General features: G+C 47.8%; 1 protein-coding gene across 1 annotated transcript in view; it reads right to left on the bottom strand.

Moving 5' to 3' along the window:
- The window catches only part of LOC140408296 (tetraspanin-5), a 102,860-nt gene that overhangs the window by 37,251 nt on the left and 44,938 nt on the right, over positions 1-20,671 (bottom strand). The window contains exon 2 of the mRNA XM_072495288.1: positions 11,421-11,472. The gene's annotated coding sequence lies outside the window, so the exon portion shown is untranslated. The remainder of the gene's footprint in view (positions 1-11,420; positions 11,473-20,671) is intronic.

Below are 20,671 nucleotides of genomic sequence, written 5' to 3'. Positions count from 1 at the left end.
GGCTGTTTTCATTAGAGAGAAGGTTAAGAGGTGACTTAATAGAGGCATACAAGATGATCAGTGGATTAGATAGGGTGGACAGTGAGAGCCTTTTTCCTCGGCTGGTGATGGCTAGCACGAGGGGACATAGCTTTAAATTGAGGGGAGATAGATATAGGACAGATGCCAGAGGTAGGTTCTTTACTCAGAGAGGAGTAAGGGCGTGGAATGCCCTGCTTGCAACAGTAGTGGACTCGCCAACATTAAGGGCATTTAAATGGTCATTGGATAAACAAATGGATGATAATGGAACAGTGTAGATGGGCTTTAGAGTGGTTTCACAGGTTGGCGCAACATCGAGGGCCGAAGGGCCTGTACTGCGCTGTAATGGTCTAATGTTCTATAAACAAGGTCCTTCAAGGTGATAAAACTCAGTACAAGCCACAAAAAGGCGATATTCGGTCAGACGACCAAAACCTTGGTCAAAAGAGTGTCTTAAAGGAGGAACGCGAGATAGAGGGGTGGCGAGGTATTGGGAGGGACCTCTAGGCTCAGGCCCAGATAACTGAAGGCACAGTGTTTTTATGACAAATGCTCAAACAAATCAGGGAACAGAAATCTGGGATCAGAAACTCAGTCGGCATCGGGTCTGAGGATGCTCGGAGCTCAACGGTAAGTAATATGCGGAGTCGGTTTCTGGTTCTCCATCCACTTCACTAACGGTCGTGGCTCTTTCCAAACCGTGGCGAAAGAATTTGAAAAGCACCAACTACTTGGGTCGGAAGTCTTAAAAAAAAAAATCAATCAATGAGGCCTTGGCCAGGGTGGCACGGTAGCACAGTGGTTAGCATTGCTGCCTCAGGGCGTTGAGGACCCAGGTTCAATCCCAACCCCGGGTGGAGTTTGCACATTCTCCCCGTGTCTGCGCGGGTCTCATCCCCACAACCCTTTGGATGTGCAGGGTAGGTGGATTGGCCACACTAAATTGCCCCTTAATTGGAAAAAAAAATAATTGGGTACTCTAAATTTTGAAAAAAGCAGAAGAGGCCTTGGTCCCCATTCGAGCAGCTCTGGGGAAAACTAATCAGGCCATCGATGTCCTGGGAGCCACGATCAAAGATAGGGAGGTGGCCATGTCGGACCATGATTATCATATTGCCACGCTGGAATCCGAACGGCCTCGTCATTGAACCGAATGCGGAGAGTCAAGATGAATGACCTAGAAAACAGGTCCAGGAGACAAAATATCCGGATTGTGGGGGTTTTCGGAGCGGATTGAGGGCCCTACACCCATGGAATACTTTTCAGGCATGTTCTGGAAAATGATGCCTGAATTGGACCAAGCCCAGCACATATTTCGGCCGAAGCCTCGACCTGAAAGGCCCGCCGCGTGCGGTGATAGCGAGTCCCATAGCTTAAGGGTAGGTTTTGCACTGGGCAAGGGAACACCGGGACTAAGTGGGAAGGCCACTTCATTAGATTTTAATCAGAACATGGGTGCGGATTTAGCAAAGAAAAGAGCCGCATTCGATAGAGTCAAGGTTGCTCTGTACAAGAGCCCAGTTTGGGTTGGTCTACCCAGCTCAGAGTAACCTTTGAGGGAAAGGACTATTTCTTCGAAGTGCCAGGAGAAACGGACTCTTTTGTTAAAAAACACAAGTTGGGCGTGCTGTAATTTGGTTTCCGGCTCTGTGGTATTGTTACATTGTTGGGGTTTTGTGCTTGTCCTCGTTTTCTTCTTGTGCTTGTTGAGGTCGAGTTATTATAGTTCTTGATTCGAATTGGGGTTTTACACGATGTGGGGTTCTGTTCTTCGTATTAATATACAGCTTCCTTTCAGTGTCCAAGTTAAGTGAGGTTTTGGTTATTTTGTTATTTATATCTATTTTTCCCTTACTCCAGTCGGGGGCCACCCTGCTAACTAAGGAGTTATGTTAACAGGAGCAGTTTTGGAAGGTTCGCTGCAGCTCATTATAGTAGTTTTCTTTAGATAATGAGCTTAGAGTTCTTGTTTTGTTTGTTAAATGTAGGCTTTATTCTGAGGTTTTTGTTTGCCTCGCTTCTGTTTGGGTGTGGTCGCATTCAGTGGTGACGGTGCCGTGGGGAGGGGGGTGGGGGCAGTTTGCTGACGGTGTCTGTAGATTTTCCTTTGTCCAGTCTTTTGACTCGGTTTGTTGGCCGCCTTGGGTGGAACTTTTTCCTTTACCTTTTCAGTATCCCTTGGTTAATATCTCTGGGTGGCAATGGCCAACTCCGGACTGAGGGGGGGGGGGGGGGGGGGGGGGGGGGGCGGGGGATGTGGGAAACCTCGGAATCGTCTGGTCACCTGGATCGTTAGGGGTTTGAATGCCAAGGGTATGGGGTTACCAATTAATAAAAGGTTTCTGCTTCTAAGATCATAGCCGATCCCAACAGACGATATGTTATTGTCTGAGGCTCCCCGGCAGTCATGGTTAACATTTACCCCTCGACAGGGGCGCTATGAATTTTATTAATTCCCTGCCTGCCTCCCTCCCGAACTTAGATTCAAATCCACTTATTTTAGCTGGGGGACTTGAGTGGAGTGTCTTGAGAGGATCGTTCCAAGCTTAAATCTCTTGCTGGATTGGGGACAGGGCGTTATCATCTCTCATGACGTAGATTTGGGTGGGGGGGGGTCCCTTGGTGCTTCTTGCGCACAAAGAATAAAGACTTTCATTGTTTTCACAAGCCCACTAGCCGGATTCGCGTACTGATTTTTTGTTTTGGTCGGGGCTCTCCTCCCTTCAGTGGGGGGCGACTGGGCGGGCAGCGGTTGTTATTTTGGACCATGCCCCGCACTTTATTGATTCGTCGCTAGAGTCTGGCCCCACCCAGTGCCCACCCTGTATATTAGATGCAACATTGTTAGCGGATGAAAATTCTGTGCGCATGTCCACTGCCATAGAGGACTATATAAATAATCAGATTCAAACTCACCTTCCATTTTGTGGGAGGCTCTTAAGGTGATCCTCGATGGGGGAGGGGGGGAATTATCTCCTGTAAAAAGCATTTGTTGAGGCCAATGAGGGTGGAGCAGCAGAGGCTGGTGGACTCCATTCTGGAGATGAACCACCAATTCTCAGTTGATCCTACTCCCAAGTTACAGTCAAGTAGGAAAAAAACTGTAGAAACCGAGTTCGAACTATTGTCAACTGGCAAGGCGGCAAGTCAGTTACCGGCACTTTTTAATGAGTACGGGAAGGTGGTCAGTTACCTGTTGGCTCACCAGCTTCAATATCAGGCAGCCTCGCGGGAGATCACTCAGATGCTCAATTCAAGCGGTAACCTCACTTCAGGCCCCTCCTCAAAGTTAATGCGGCTTTTGAATCCTTTTACCGCGATCTTTATGGATCAGAGCTTCCTGCGGATGGGTCGGTCATGTTCAGGTTTGTGGAGACTGTCTACCCATCCCACTGATTGAGGCAGATGGGAGCAGCGACTTGCAATCCCCGTTGCACCGTGAAGAATTTTTTTTAATGTATTGGGCTGATGCAATCTGGTAAGGTCTCTGGTCCGGATGGTTTTCCGATTGAATTCTACAAGACGTTCTCGGAGCAGCTTGTGCCTTTAATTCTGGACATGTTCAATGAATCCCTATCCCAGGTTGCCCCCCCCACCCCCACCCCCACCACTCAAGCCTCTATTTCCCTGCTTCTTAAGAGGGACAAAGATAAGGTGCTGGATCTTCAGTTGGAGCCTTGCCTCCCCCCAATTATAATCTCGAAAGATCAAACCGGCTTTGTGAAGGGCCAATGATCAGCCAATACACGTCACCCGTAAAATATGGTTGTTTCCCCCTTCTCAGTATCCAAGCCTTTTTCTTTCTAAGTGGGTTCTTCCTTGGTGTTGAGTATCGGGGTGAGCGCTGTTCCCCTGGGCCAGCTAACTATGCGCATATGTTCTGGTCCTGCCCCAAACGTAAAGGCTTCATTCTTTACATGTCGGAGATACTCCATGTAGATTTGGATCCCTGTCTGCTGGTGACCATATCTGGATTGGCCGCGATACAGTCTAGGGTAAAGGCGGATGACCCCGCCTTTGTCCCGTTGATGGCCCAGAGGCGAACATTGCTTGGTTGAAGGTCTCCCACTCCGCCCAATGCCTCTGCTTGGCTGGGTGACTTAATGCCATTTGTGCAAGTCAAGTTCACCGTCAGGGGGTCGGTGGAGTGGTTCACCTAAGGTGGCAGCCAGTTATTTCCTTTGAGGAGTTGGTCACTGCCAGTCGTTAGGACATTAGTTTAGGCGTTGTGTTTTTTTTCTTCTTTTTTTTTTGATTGTGACGTTTTGCCTTTTTTCCCCCTCTTTTTGCTTGTTCGGATTCGTATTGACCATTATGGAAAAAAATGTAATAACCATTTTTTAAAAATAGAGAACGCGGAGAGTATATAGGATTAAGATTATTGTTTGAGTGCGGGATAAACTTCCATGCAGACTGGTTGGGCTTAACAATCTGGTTTCAGCATTTCAATTTCTAGGTAATCCTATTGAAGGTACAGCAGTCACGATGGTCCAGACGAGATTAGGATTTCAGCATTTATTGGATGATCGTATCAGAGGGATTACCAGAACAATTTAAAATGGGAAGCAGCAGGCTAAAGGAGGTGGTGGGGGTTAGGGTGAATGGGAAAGCAGAAAGAAACTCAGAATTCCACCAGGATTTTTACTCGGTTCCCAAAGTAAGAACAAATTTGCGTTTTTACATCCGGGTCCACAACTTCAGGACATCCCAAAGACCGTTCCAGTCGATCGACCGCCTTTTTCTTTTGGAAGCGGCGTCACTGATGTTATTTAGGAAACGTGGCAGCAATTTGAACACAGCAAGCTCCCACGAACGACACCGGGTAGAATCATAGACTTTACAGTGCAGAAGGAGGCCACTCAGCCCATCGAGTCTGCACCGGCCCTTAGGAAACAGCACCCCACCCAAGGTCAACACATCCACCCTATCCCCATAACCCAGCAACCCCACCCAGCACTAAGGGCAATTTATCATGGCCAATCCACCTAACCTGCACATCTTTGGACTGTGGGAGGAAACCGGAGCACCCGGAGGAAACCCACGCACACACGGGAGGATGTGCAGACTCCGCACAGACAGTGACCCAAGCCGGAATCGAACCTGGGACTCTGGAGCTGTGAAGCAATTGTGCTATCCACAATGCTACCATGCTGCCTGATGCTGGTACAACAAAGATGCGAGAGCCGCCCACTGGCTCTGAACTCCGACTCCATCAGGAGTCTTTTTCTAGTTTCCTGTATTCCTTCTCTCCAGCTCCTTCCGGCCTCAACCCCAACCACCATACACACACAGCTGCTTTAAAAGGAATTGCACAGTAAGCTCCCACAAGCATAACTGCAACAATGACCCGATAATCTGTTCTTGGGTGAGCCCTCTGCACCTCTTCAGAATTGCGCCACGGGATCTTTTACATTCACCAGAGGCGACAAGACAGTGGATTGGTTTAATGTTTTCACGGACAAATGGCACCTCCGCTGTGCTTCTACACCTGGGGGGGGGGGGGGGGGGGGGGGGGGACACACGACAATTCACCCTCATGATTTTTAAAAAAGATTTAGAGTACCCAATTATATTTTTTCCAATTAAGGGGCAATTTAGCGTGGCCAATCCACCCAACCTGCACACCTTTGGGTTTTGGGGGTGAAACCCACGCAGACACGGGGAGAATGTGCAAACTCCACACGGACAGTGACTCGGGACCAGGATCGAATCCGGATCCTCGGCACGGTGAGTCAGCAAGGCTAACCACTGCATCACCCTTCATTTACAATATTTATCCCTCAATAATAACAAAAACTGATTATCTGGTCATTGTGGTTTGTGGGACTTCGCTGCGTTTCCTGCTTTATAACAGCGACCAAGAATTATTTACAGTTTTGAAATTGAGCTTGCTGCTAGCCATTTTGCTTTGCATTGTAATAAACATTTAGGATCATTGAATTCCAAATGACACTAATTAATCAGCCCAGCAATGGTTTACAACGTTAGCATATGGCCCGAGAGGGTTAGTGACCCAGATAGTCAATTGGACACCGTTGAAACAATCCAGCATATTATTAGCGACTCAGTATTTATTTCATCAGGCGCCCATCTGCTGCCCACGCCCGATGCCCTGCACGTCACAAACAAAAATGCCCTGTGTCCTTTTCATTTGTTGCTTTCAGGGACCGATCGGACGTGTAGAAAAAAAAAGAATATTTCTGACTGCATTCATTATTCATTAAATGGCACCACCGCATTCCAGGACTGAACTAGTCATGACTGCAGCCTCTAATGCGGAGTTAGAACATCATATAGCACAATAAGTGACCATTTGGGCCACTGTGCACAATCTGCCTCTTTAAAAGAGATATCCAATTAGTCCTGTTCTCTTCCCTATAACCCTCCAATTATATGCTAAATTGGAAAATTACTATTGAATTTCAACACAGAAATAGACCATTTGACCCAATTGGTCTACGCCACTCTTCATGATCTACATTCTCCTCCCCCCTCCCCACTTAATTTCGCCATCTCAACATATCCTTTTATCCCCTTCTCCCTCTGCCTGCACATTTCCCCACAAATGCATCTATGTTATTCATCTCAAACGCCCCTTGTGGACACAAGTTCCACATCCTCACCACTCTCCGAATAAAGAGGTTTCCCCTAAATGCCCTACGAAATGTATTAGTGACCATTTTATAATTACGTATGCTCATTTTGCTCCCCACCCCACCCCACCCCACCACCACCACCACCACCCCCACCCCACCAACAACAAGCAAAACACCTTCTCCACGTCTAGCCTGTCAAACGTCCATCATTTTAAACGACCCTCTATCAAGTTCCCCACCCATCAGCCTTCCTTTCCCAGAATAAAGAACCACTGCCCGTTCAGACATTCGTGATGGTTAACACCCTCAGTTCTGGCATCATCTTGGTAAATCATTTTTGTACCTTGTCCTGTGTCTCAATGCCCTTCCATTTAATAGTCTTACCCCCACAACCCAAAGATGTGCAGGGTAGGTGGATTAGTCATGCTAAATCGTCCCATAATTGGAAAAGAACAAGAATTTGGTACTCTAAAATTTTTTTTTTTAAATAAAGTCCTTCCATTTAATTCCTTCCTTATGAATATTGGACTGATGTGGAGATGCCAGCGTTGGACTGGAATGAGCACAGTAAGAAGTCTTACAACACCAGGTTAAAGTCCAACAGGTTTGTTTCAAACACTAGCTTTCGGAGCACTGCTCCTTCCTCAGAAAATTGGACTGCTCAGGCAGTGGGAAATGCTGAGGAAGAAGTTCAATGTGTGAGCTTAGCTAGAAGATGGCGGCGCTGAATCTTTCCCATCTCTCCAATTTGATTTAAAGCTGTCACTCTATAATTGAGGGGGGCTGTTCTGGCGACATGGTGGCGCAATGGCTAGCACTGCTGCCTCACGGCGCCGAGGACCCGGGTTCGATCCCGACCCTGGGTCACTGTCCATGTGGAGTTTGCATGTTCTCCCCGTGTCTGCGTGGATCTCGTCCCCACAACCCAAAGATGTCCAGGGTAGGTTACTTGGCCACGCTGAATTGCCCCTTAATTAGGGAAAAAAAGAATTGGGTCCTCTAAAATGAAAAAAAAAAACTGGGGGTTGTCAAGAACTACAGCATGCTTTAATTCAAACCCCCCCCCCCTTCCATTGCTACTGAAATATCGGACAGAGATGAGGAGGCATTTCTTCATCCAGAGAGTGGTGAGCCTGTGGAATTCATTACCACAGGAAGTGGTTGATGCTAAAACATTGAATATATTCAAGAGGTGGCCAGATTTAGCACCTGGGGAGAATGGGATCAAAGGTTATGGGGAGAAGGCTGCATGGTGGCGCAGTGGTCATGCAGGGTAGGTGGATTGGCCATGCTAAATTGTCCCTTAATTGGAAAAAATGAATTGGGTACTCTAAATTTATAATTAAAAAAAGACATTCCAATTAGTTGTCTCATTTATGTTAAGTATCCAATAATTGACACTGATATGTAAAGGGACTTCAGCGGGTCTTTGTGTCAGGTAATGTGATGATAGAGTTTTGTGTAGAGTCTGTTAAAGTGAAATAAAGGTGTTTGTGAAAAGGAGCAGAACCTTTGACTCTTTATACAACGATGTGGAGATGCTAGCGTTAGACTGGGGTGAGCACAGTACGAAGTCTTACAACACCAGGTTAAAGTCCAACAGGTTTGTTTCAATGTCACTAGCTTTCGGAGCGCTGCTCCTTCCTCAGGTGAATGAAGAGGTATGTTCCAGAAACATATATATAGACAAATTCAAAGATGCCAGACAATGCTTGGAATGCAGGTGATTAAATCTTTACAGATCCAGAGATCGGGTAACCCCAGGTTAAAGAGGTGTGAATTGTGTCAAGCCAGGACAGTTGGTAGGATTTCGCAGGCCAGATGGTGGGGGATGAATGTAATGCGACATGAATCCCAGGTCCCGGTTGAGGCCGCACTCATGTGTGCGGAACTTGGCTACAAGCTTCTGCTCGGCGATTCTGCGTTGTCGTGCGTCCTGAAGGCCGCCTTGGAGAACGCTTACCCGGAGATCAGAGGCTGAATGCCCTTGACTGCTGAAGTGTTCCCCGACTGGAAGGGAACATTCCTGCCTGGTGATTGTCGCGTGATGTCCGTTCATTCGTTGTCGCAGCATCTGCATGGTCTCGCCAATGTACCACGCTTCGGGACATCCTTTCCTGCAGCGTATGAGGTAGACAATGTTGGCCGAGTCGCACGAGTATGTACCGCGTACCTGGTGGGTGGTGTTCTCGCATGTAATAGTGGTATCCATGTCGATGATCTGGCACGTCTTGCAGAGATTGCCATGGCAGGGTTGTGTGGTGTCGTGGTCACTGTTCTGAAGACTGTTCTTTATACAACAGTAGCTAAATGTCTAACAGATGGTAGCAGAGGTTGGTTGCAGTGCCAATGTGAAGGGTTGAAAGATCCAACTTTTCCAGACCAAACCCAGGAGTAAGTGAGAAGGAAAAAAAAGATATATGGCTGAACCTAGGATAAAGATGGCGGGATATGACTACCCTCCCATATTTTCTGAAAGGGAATTGTACGACCAATGGAGAAGTGCAGGAGTTATGTGGACTAAGGTAATTGCCTTGGGAAAGAGAAAACAAGGTATGGCATTGGCTCTTTCTCTACCATATGGCAGTAAAATCCGGAGCAAAGTGTTTTCTGAGCTGGAATTGGAAGAGTTAGACTCAGAAGGTCTGCAGAATCTATTAAGGTATATGGATAAGATTTATAAAAAGGGTTAAAATGTTACCTGGACTCCTTGAATGCTGAAAATCGTAACAAGGTGAAGGAATTTGAAAGTTCCACAAGTTTCAGGTTTGGGGATGATAATACTCTGAAGTCGCTGAAAAGAGTGGTGATCCCTTGCAATATTGCCGGAGTGAATCATTTCATTAGCACGGATGTTGTATCAAGTGAGATACCTTTGCTTCTGAGCAGACCGTCGATGAAGAAAGCACACATGAAACTGGATATGGAACAGGATAAGGCAACAGTTTTTGGAAAGACTGTGGACTTACAATTTATACAGTCGGGACACTATTGTATTCCATTACTGACAAATAATATTTCAAGTAGAGTTGGCAGTTGAAAATGGGACTTTAGCTGATCAAAAGCTTGTTGTATTAAAACTGCATAGGCAATTTGCGCATTCGTCTCCTCGAAGGCTGAAAATGTTCTTAAAGAGTGCAGGGGTAAGGGACGACTATACTAAACTAATAGAACAGGTTAGTGATCGCTGTGAAGTTTGTAGGAAGTACAGAAGGACACCAGCACGACCGATAGTAACCCTACCTTTGGCCAGGGATTTTAACGACATTGTGGCCATGGACCTCAAGATCTGGGATAAAGCCAACAATATATTTATTTTGCATTTTTGTAGATTTAGCAACAGATTTAGTCAATCAACGATTGTACGGAGTAAAGAAAAAAAAGTAATTCTCGATCAAATCATGGAAAAATGGATAGGGACAGAAAATTCCTTACGGACAATGGGGGAGAATTTGCTAATGGTGAGTTTAGGGATGTGTGAGAAAACGTGAATATCAGAGTTATGATTACGGCTGCGGAAAGCCCATTTAGTAATGGTGACTGTGAAAGAAACCATGCTGTAATCGATGACATGCTCCGGAAACTTTTGGCAGATAGACCGAATTGCAAGCTAAATTCAGCTTTAGCATGGGCAGTACATAACGTGTCCCCATGATTCCTGGATCTCACTGTTTGCCAAGCGATCTCTCAAAGCACTGTGCCCCACTCGAGTCCCACTCAGGAATCATGGGACATGCTCAACCAACGTCTTAATAATAGGGTTGCCAAGCCTGACTTGATACACATAGATACATAGAAGATAGGCGCAGGTGGAGGCCTTTTGGCCCTTCGAGCCTGCTCCGTCATTCATCACGATCATGGATGATCATCCAACTCAATAGCCTAATCCTGCTTCCTCCCAATAGCCTTTGATCCCATTCTCCACAAGTGCTATATATATTGGAAGCAAAAGGGCTGGAGTATAGAAACAGAGAAGTGTTGTTGCAATTGGGTCAGGTATTGGTGAGGCCACATCTGGAGTATTGTGTCCAGTTTTGGTCTCCTTATTTGAGGAAGGATGTGGTGGCATTGGAGGCAGTTCAGAGGAGATTCACCAGATTGATTCCGGGGATGAAAGGGTTGACGTATGAGGAGAAATTAAACAGTTCGGGCTTATACTCGCTTGAGTTTAGAAGGCTGAGCGGGGATCTGATAGAGGTGTATAAAATACTAAATGGGATTGATAAAGTAAACGTGGATCAAGTGCTCCCCCTTGTGGGGCAATCTAGAATGAAAGGTCGCAGATATAGGTTGAGAGGCGGTAGGTTTAGAACAGAGATGAGGAGGAACTACTTCTCGCCGAGGGTGGTGAATTTGTGGAACTCGCTGCCCCATAGTGCGGTGGAATCGGAGTCATTAAATGGTTTCAAGGAGATGGGTGTATATTTCTGATTTTAAAAATGGGTTAAAGGGATTTGGGGAACAGGTGGGGAGGTGGATTTGAGATCAGCCATGATCTAATTGGACGGTGGAGCAGGCTCGAAGGGCTGAATTGCCTACTTCTGCTCCTAATTCCTATGTTCCTCTGTTGCCACTACATGACCTACCGCCCCCCCCCCCCCCTCACCCCCCCAGACTATAGCCATTGGTCACCCAATATGTGCATCATCGTGGAATGTGGCCTTCCCAACATTTTTCAATGGATCTCAATTTTTACGTTTGGTCACCTGAACCAAAGAGGAAGATTCCCCATTGTTAAAATGAAACCAGAGTAAGCCTGTGTCTAATTTATATAATGCAGTAAGTGTATCTTGGCTGCCTTACCTTTTCGCTCCAGGCCCACAGACCAATTCCTAGAAAGGCCACTCCCAAAAACTGCAAAACAGAAATGGACAGTGGGGAAATTAGTATGGTCATTGGATAATCAACCTTTACTAATAACCTGTAGGCTTGTAGAGACACTCAAATATATAGTATAGAAGATAAAGGAATGATCTCATTGAATTGAATGGGCGGCATGGCGGTTAGCACTGCTGCCTCAGTGCCAGAGACCCGGGTTCAACACCGGCCTTGGGTGACCGTCTGGGTGGAGTTTGCGCATTCTCCCCATGTCTGCGTGGGTTTCACCCCCACAACCCAAAGATGTGCAAGGTAGGTGGATTGGCCACGCTAAAATGCCCCTTAATTGGAAAAAATGAATTGGGTACTCAAGATTTTTTTTAAATTAAATCTGAGATAGATTTTCATTAAGCAAACATATTAAGGGATATGGGCCAAAGGCAGGTATATCGGCCGGGATTCTCCGTTATCCGGCGGGGCGGGCCGTACCGGCGGCGAGGAGTGGCGTGAATCACTCCGGCGTCGGGCCGCCCGGAAGGTGCGGAATCCTCCACACCTTCAGGGGCTAGGACGGCGCTGGAGTGGTTGTCGCCGCGCCAACCATTACCGAAGGGCCTCCGCCAGCCGGCACGAGTTGGCGCACGCGCAGGAGCGCCAGCGTGTTCCCAGAACCCTTGCCGTGGTTCCTGCGCATGCGCAGGGGGTTTCGCCTCCGCGTCGACCATGGCGGAGCTTTACACAGGCCGGCGCGGAGGGAAAGAGTGCCCCCACGGCACAGGCCCGCCCGCAGATCGGTGGGCCCCGATCGTGGGCCAGGCCACCGTGGGGCCCCCTCCCCCAGGGTCAGATCCCCCTCGCCGCCCCTCCCCCCCCGAGGACTCCACAGGCAGCACTCAGAGCCAGGTCCCGCCAGTATAGATTTTGTGTAATTCACGTCGGTGGGACTGCCGCTCGGCCCATCGGGGGGGGGGGGGGGGGGGGGTCACAGGTCAGCCATGATCTCATTGAATGGTGTGACAGGCTCGAGGGGCTGAATGGCCTACTCCTGTTCCTATGTTTCTAGCAGGCCTGAATGTTTTAATGGCCTACTCCTTCTCCTAGATTCTATGTCTCCTATGAGCCAGCACAGGCATGATGGGCCATGGTCACCTTCTGTTCAATATGCCTCTATAAAGACTAAATTTAATCAGATTTAGTAATTCCTTTTTTGCTGCACACGACATCTACCCGTAATTTTTAGGGCAAAAATCACAGCTGCAGCTTTTCAAAGCTGATCCACAGCAGGTAATTTACAATTTTCCATTTTTCGAGAAAACCCAATAGATCTTCAGACTGAAGTAACAATGCACAATCTAACAGCTCACTGGAAATAAGGTTCCAAATCTGTGGTTATAAAACGGACTCGTGCAGCAATGCATTGTTTGGTCTTCGCATCACACATCTCATTGCACATATTCATTGCAGCCCTGAGCTTGTAGCTTGCCCAAGAATCACCCTTTTGACATGTTGAACCTTCTGGGTAGTAAATTATTTAATTTACAAGCCAGCAAATAAATTATTCCAGCTGCAGAATGGAGAATCCACCCCCCACCTGCAAACCCCTAGCTCGATTGTGAAAAATTTGCAGCCAACACATTACACATACTTCACTGAACTCCTGCGTGTGGAGGCAATGCCTTTGCAATTTACTCACCCTTCGATGTGCAGTGAGTAAGGGGCGGCACAGCGGCCTAGTGGTTAGCACTGCTGCCTCACGGTGCTGAGGAGCCGGGTTCGATCCCGGCTCCGGGTCACTGTCCATGTGGAGTTTGCACATTCTCCCCGTGCCTGCGTGGGTCTCACCCCCACAACCCAAAGATGCGCAGGGTGAGTGAATTGGCCACGCTAAATTGCCCCTTAATTGGAGAAGAATTGGGTACTTTAAATTTACGAGAAAGTGCAGAGAAAGTGCAACTAGGCAACAACAAAAAAAAAAACTGTTGTCTACCCGACATTAAAGTACCCAATTCATTTTTTTCCAATGAAGGGGCAATTTAGCGTGGCCAATCCACCTACCCTGCACATCTTTGGGTTGTGGGGACGAAACACACGCAAACACGGGAGAATGTGCAAACTCCACATGGACAGTGACCCAGAGCTAGGAGGCTACCCACTGCGCCACCGTGCTGCCCTGGGTTTAATTAAAACCAGAGGTTAGCCGAACCTATTTGGCGGTCACCCACGGTGCTCGCTACACTGGCTCCAAAGTTAGGCGATGCCTCAATTACAAAATTCTCATCCCTCCATTCCCCCCTCCCCTCCTGTAATCTCCTCCAGGCCTAAAGCAAACACTCCCCAAAATCTCTCACTCCTGTAAAATGTTTCAATGTTGTAAAATGTTTCAATGTTGTAAAATGTTTCAATGTTGTAAAATGTTTCAATGTTGTAAAATGTTTCAATGTTGTAAAATGTTTCAATGTTGTAAAATGTTTCAATGTTGTAAAATGTTTCAATGTTGAAGGCCCTACACAAACACCAGTTGCGGTTACAGTATTGAAATGGCAACCAAGCTGGTATGGTTTGCAATGGCCGTGTGGCCCCGGTGGTTACTACCTGCTACTTGCTCACCAGATTTATGATGCTGAAGCTTTGCTAACAACCATCAAAACTAGGTGCAGACTGAGGTTCTTACGGTGTCGGGACTGGAAAATGTCATGCATATGATCGGCTAAATATGTCCTTAAGGAGATTTATTTGTGGTGTTCAAAATCATGAAGGGTTCGGAAAGTGTATTTAACGAGAAAATGTTTTACTGGGACTTGCGGTTGATGCCCTGTCACAGGTTGGATTGCTCTCGCCATAGTCCTGAGTTTTAGGCCCTTATCACGTGTTTGTTCTGGGCAAAATTGCGTGAAAAGTTGTCCCCATCGAGAGGGGTTGGTGGAGGATGACCAAGAACCTGTGGAGAAATCAGGGGAGGAAGGATTTGAACGCTAGTCCACCGGAGGTTCGAGCCGCACAAGGAAGGGTGCATGGGCAGGGTAGATGGCGGAGCCGAGCGGGCCGCCTATACAACGGTGGATACATTGACGGAGGTGACGGCAATGGAGGTCAAACAGCAGTTCAATAAATACTTTGGGAGGCCAGGGAGATGCTGGAGTCCCTCAATCATTTGGTGGATGACTTGCTGGTTACGATAAGGGAGACACTCAGAAGAACGTCAGAGGCAGTGCAGGAGCAGGGCAATGTATCAAAAAGGGGTGGAGAAGGCACTGTCGAGGCACATGTCCAGCTTGCCTCTTTGAAGCTGAAATGGCCACGATGGAAGATTGGAATAGGGGTCTGGAAGCAAAGGTGGAGGACCTTGAGAACTGGGAGGTAGGTATGCGACGGTGAATAATGTAAGCGGGGGCCACTTCCAACTGCATAGGGGAACGAGGAAGGGGTGCCCTGTGTCCCCTCTCCTACTCGCGTTGGCGAATGAGCCTTTGGCCATCACCTTCAGGAGCTTGGATGGGTGGAGGGCGATAACGAGGGGGAGCATAGGGTGTCTCTGTACGTTGTCGATCTGCTGTTGTACATCACAGATCTGGTCCCAACGATGGGGGATATAATGGGACTGCTAAAGCAGTTCGGAGCTTTGTCCGGGTATGAACTGAATTGGGACAAAAGTGAATGTTTTCCAGTCACCCCACCGGGAAGGGGAACTAATTTGGGGGTGCTGACGTTCAGGTGACTAATTCGCATTTCAGGTACTTAGGGGTACAGGTGGCAAGGGATTGGTCACAGCTGAGGAAGCTAAATTTTCCAAGCTTAGTGAGCAGGGTGAAGAGAGACCCACAGAGGTGGGATAGTCTCCCACTCTCGTCAGCTGGGCGATTGCAATCAGTGAAGAGGAATACCTTGCCACAGTTCTTGTTCCTGGTTCAATACCAGCCGGTGCTTCTACCAAAGGTGTTCTTTGTAGGGGTGGAAAGCATGGTTTTGCCATTTATATGGGCAGGGAAGGCGGTGAGGATCCGGACTGGTCCTGTAGAGGGACCGGCAGTCAGACAGGTTGGGGCTATCCAACCTACTTTTCTACTATTGGGCGGCGAATGCTGAGAAGGTGTTGTGGTTGGGGGTGGGGGGTTGGGGGCAGAGCGAGAGAGAGCGAGAGAGAGCGAGAGAGAGCGAGAGAGAGCGAGAGAGAGCGAGAGAGAGCGAGAGAGAGCGAGAGAGAGCGAGAGAGAGCGAGAGAGAGCGAGAGAGAGCGAGAGAGAGCGAGAGCGAGAGCGAGAGCGAGAGCGAGAGCGAGAGAGTTAGAGAGAGTTAGAGAGAGCGAGAGAGAGCGAGAGAGAGCGAGAGAGCGAGAGTTAGAGAGAGAGAGAGAGAGAGAGAGAAAGAAAGAGAAATCAGGAGTCTGTTTGGGTACAGATGGAGCATAGGCCAATTGACCGGTGTGCAATCAGAGACAAGAACTAAAAAGGTTAAAAAGTTTAATTCATTTGCACATTCTCCCCATGTCTGTGGGTCTCACCCCCACAACCCAAAAGATGTGCAGGTTAGGTGGATTGGCCATATCTTTTTAATAAAACAGTAAAAAATATACACAAGGCCAAACGGTACAAACACTAATTTTGTGTTGGAGAAACAGGGTGCCCTCCCCTCAGTATCAATGTACGGGGAGGGGGTGGGGTGGATACTCTGATTATTAAAACAGTTCACAACACATTTCTACAAAAAATAAATGGTACAAGTGAAGTGAAAATCGCTTGTCACAAGTAGGCTTCAAATGAAGTTACTGTGAAAAGCCCCTAGTCGCCACATTCCGGCGCCTGTTCGGGGAGGCTGGTACGGGAATTGAACCGTGCTGCTGGCCTGCCTGGGTCTGCTTCCAAAGCCAGCGATTTAGCCCAGTGAGCTAAACGCACTAAACTTTGCGCTGGAGAGACCAGATACCCTCGCCTCTGTACCAACAGAAGGGAAAGGAAGGGGGGGTGATGGAGACAGAGGGGAAAGGAGGGTGGTGGGGAGGGAGGGAGTTGGGGTCTTGGTGGAGGGGGGCCCAAAAGGACACTGCCTGAACTACCTACGCTAAATTGCCCCATAATTGGGAAAAAAAATAATTGGGTACTCTTAAATGTTACACAAAAAATGGATTAAATCAAAAAGACAGGTCGCGGAGACTAGGTTTATCGTATCTCAAGTACAGAAGATTAAGGGTTGATCTAATCCAGGTCTTTAAGATAATTAAAGTATTTGATAGGGTAGATAGAGAGTAATGGTTTCCTCTGGGGATAGTGGGTGGAGTGGGGGGACTCCAGAAGGTGACAATTAGATCCAGATTGTATAATGCTACGGCTCCTGGCAAATTTCTTCATATAGGAGTCAAAGTGGCAGTGTTGACAGAGCACATGATGGAAGCAGCACACACGCCAATCTGGATCGAATTAATACAGAGTCAGCCCTGACTAATCTTGTCCAACATCAGCTTGCTTTACACAGCATCTCTAATATAGTGAAACATAGTGAGGTGATTCATTGGTATTCTTAAACAAAATCCGACATCGTGTCGCATAAGGAAGCACTAAGACAAGTGGCCAAAAGCTTGGTCAAAGTGATGGCGATTGAAGAGCATTTTAATATACATATGTGGTTAAATGAGACATTAAACTGAAGCCCCATCATTCTGCTCGAGTGGGTATAAAACATCCCAAGACACTATTTTGGAGACGCAAAGGAGAGTTTTCTCCATATCCAACATTTCCATCCCTCAAAACCATCATTTGGTCATTATCACGGTAGCACAGTGGTTAGCACCGTGGCTTCACAGCGCCAGGGTCCCAGGGTTCGGTTCCCGGCTTGGGTCACTGTCTGTGCGGAGTCTGCACGTGCTCCCCGTGTCTGCGTGGGTTTCCTCCGGGTGCTCCGGTTTCCTCCCACAAGTCCCGAAAGACGTGCTGGTGGGTAATTTGGACATTCTGAATTCTCCCTCCATGTACCCGAACAGGCGCCGGAACTAGGGGCTTTTACTTCATTAGTGTTAATGTAAGCCTACTTGTGACAACAAAGATTATTCTTATTATTCAAAAAGGTACTTCATTGACCGTCATGCATTTTGAGGTCACCAGATGGTCATGAATGAAATGAAATGGCTGGTTTAGCACGCTGGGCTAAATCGCTGGCTTTTAAAGCAGACCAAGCAGGCCAGCAGCACGGTTCAATTCCCGTACCAGCCTTCCCGAACAGGCACCGGAATGTGGCGACTAGGGGCATTTCACAGTAACTTCATTGAAACCTACTTGTGACAATAAGCAATTTTCATTCATTTGGGGCGGCACAGTGGCTAGCACTGCTGCCTCACAGCTCCAGGAACCCGGATTCAAATCCGGCCTCGGGTGACTGGGCGAAGTTTGCACGTTCTACCAGTGTCTGCATGGGGTTTCCTCCGGGTGCTCCGGTTTCCTCCCAAAGATGTGCAGGTTAGGTAAATTGCCCCTTAGTGTTCAAAGTTTAGGTGGAGTTACTGGGTTACAGGGATAAGGTGGAGGCGTTGGGTTAAGTAGGGTGCTCTCTTTGCAAGGGCAGGCGCAGGCTCGATGGGCCGAATGGCCTCATTCTGCACTGCAGAGATTCTATGTGTACAGGAGGTGGACTGCAACACTCACAATGATTATGAAAAGAGCTTTAGAAATTATTGTGTTCATTAGGCAGAAAGGGGAGAAAAATATACGGTTCCATTAATAAATAAGAAATGCAGAATATAAGTCACTCTGTGAAGAGAATTTCAAGACCATGTCTGTTACTTTACAGCGGGTGTGGTGCGATAGCTTCAGTGAAAGCACATACAGAACTGGAAAACACTCCAAACTCGACATTCGGTTTCAGTTCCTATTGTTCAATTTTCTTCAAACAAAAGATTTTTGGGGGCAAATTTAAGATCGAGCATATTCGAAACAAACATTCAGCAGTAAGCGATCACCGTAATGTCGAGGTGAAAATTGCGACTGCAACTCACACAACTGCACCGTCACAATCTGGTCAGTTTTGGCACTGCTGATCTCGAATCACCTGACTTATCCCAGAGCAGGCATGTTCAAAGTGGAGGTCACGACCCGCTGGTGGGTAGCAGGCGTGTGTCGGGAGGGAGCTATCCATCGTGGCGTTCCCAATCACGGGAATTCAGGCGTAATGGCCGCAGCAGCCGGCTTTTAAAAATGCATGCGTGCCCGCTCATCAGTGCGCATGCCCGGAGCCCAGAGAGAAACACCGCCTCCTCCTGACGTCAGCGCGCAGGAGAAGGTTTTTTGGGGTTTTTTTTAATTCAATTTAGTCTTCCTACATCTGACTTGAATATGCTCAATGGCTGAGCCTGCAGAACTCTCTTTGACAGTGAATTTTAGAGATTAAAAAGATTCACAATACTTTGAGTTAAGTAATTCCTCCTCCTCGATGTCCAAAATCGTCGCATTGTAATTTGCAGACGATATCCCCAGGCTGTGAACCACCCACCTGAGGAAAACTTACATTCTGCACCTGCTCTGTAGAGACCTGAGAGAATAATGCCTGTTTCAATGTGGTAACTTCTCATTCTTCGCTACTCTAGAATATAAACCCAGGCATTGTGCATTAAAGGTAAGAGAAAATGGTGGGTCGCGAAGGTTGGCTGGTGTGTGTCGCGAAGGATTGGTAAAAATGGGCCCCGGGCAAAAAAGTTTGAAAAACACTGTTTTAGAGCATCAAGAGCTACAGCCGGATATAATTGGCAATATGAATGAACAAGGGACTAGTGCACAGGCACACAGACTCCTTAGGGACTGGAGCACAAAATACAGGCCGACAATCCCAGTGGAATGCTGAGGAAGTCAATGGTGCTGTCCTTTGATTGAGACATTAAAGTGAGACATCTGCCCTTTCAGCTAGATTTAAAGTCTGCCATGACAATATTGGAAGAATCGAATACCACTCATATGTGTATTTTAAAAAAAATAAATTTAAAGTGCGCAAAGTACACGGACAGTGACCCGGGGCCGGGGTCAAACCGGGGTCCTCGGCACCGTGAGGCAGCAGTGCTAGCCACTGCGCCACCTTACGTGTATATCTCGACCATTTTGTGCACGTCATAAAATCATAAAATTTACAGTGCAGAAGGAGGCCATTCGGCCCATCGAGTCTGCACGGCCCTTTGGAAAGAGCACCGAGCTAAGCCCACACCCACACCCTATCCCCGTAACCCAGAAATCCCACCCAACCTTTTTTTGGGGGGGTCACTAAGGGCAATTGAGCATGGCCAATCCACCGAATCTGCACATTTTTGGACTGTGGGAGGAAACCGGAGCACCCGGAGGAAACCCACGCAGGCACGGGGAGAACGTGCAGACTCCGCACAGACAGTGACCCAAGCCAGGAATCGAACCTGGGACCCTGGAGTGTGAAGCAACTGTGCTAAACACTGTGCTACCATGCCATCCTAATTGCCGTTCAGACAAAAAAAAAGTATTCTCCTGCCGTTGGGATTCTCCTCTTCCACCGGCAGTGCACCCCCCGCCTGCGTGTTTCCCGGAGGTGTGGGGGTGGCTTCGATGGGAAATCCCATTGACAAGCGGCGGGAACAGAAACCCGCCATCAGCGAACTGCACGTCGCCTAGAAACACGCCACTGGGGGACCGGAGATTCCCGCCCAATATTTCTATCACATACATGCACAGTAATGACCCTGTGTCCACGCGTGTGCAATACCTTTATACATTTACACACCACACACTTAGACAGGGAGCTAGAGACACAACACCATCTCAGCCAAAATACAAGCAAATTACTGCGGATGCTGGAATCGGAAACAAAAACAGAAAGTACTGGACAGTCGCAGCCGGTCTGACATCCTCTGCGGAGGGAGAAAGAAAGCTGCCCTTTCGAGTCCCGATGACTCTTTATCAAAGCTGTTAGCCACCTGAATGCCAACAAGGATCAGCACATTGATTCCAACAAAAGTCAAGTCAGTGGAACACCAACATTTAAAAAGTTATCTATAAACCTCCAGGTAACATTTTGGAGGCATTACAATCAGTTAAATTGAAAACTTGGTTTTCACATGGTCAAACTTAACTTTACAAATGATTGGCACAGCCTTATCCAAGGTCCTTCAAGGAACAGGGGGCGGGATTCTCCCATTCAGCGGCAGAGTGTTCACACCGTCGGAAACACGACGGCGTGAACGGGCCGCTGGGAGTACCGATTCTGGCCCCTACAGGGGGCCGGCACGGCGCTGGAGCGGT

The sequence above is a fragment of the Scyliorhinus torazame genome, chromosome 3 (genome assembly GCF_047496885.1).
Source record: "Scyliorhinus torazame isolate Kashiwa2021f chromosome 3, sScyTor2.1, whole genome shotgun sequence".
Classification (NCBI taxonomy): Eukaryota; Metazoa; Chordata; class Chondrichthyes; order Carcharhiniformes; family Scyliorhinidae; genus Scyliorhinus; species Scyliorhinus torazame.
This window is presented reverse-complemented; position numbering and strand designations above follow the sequence as displayed.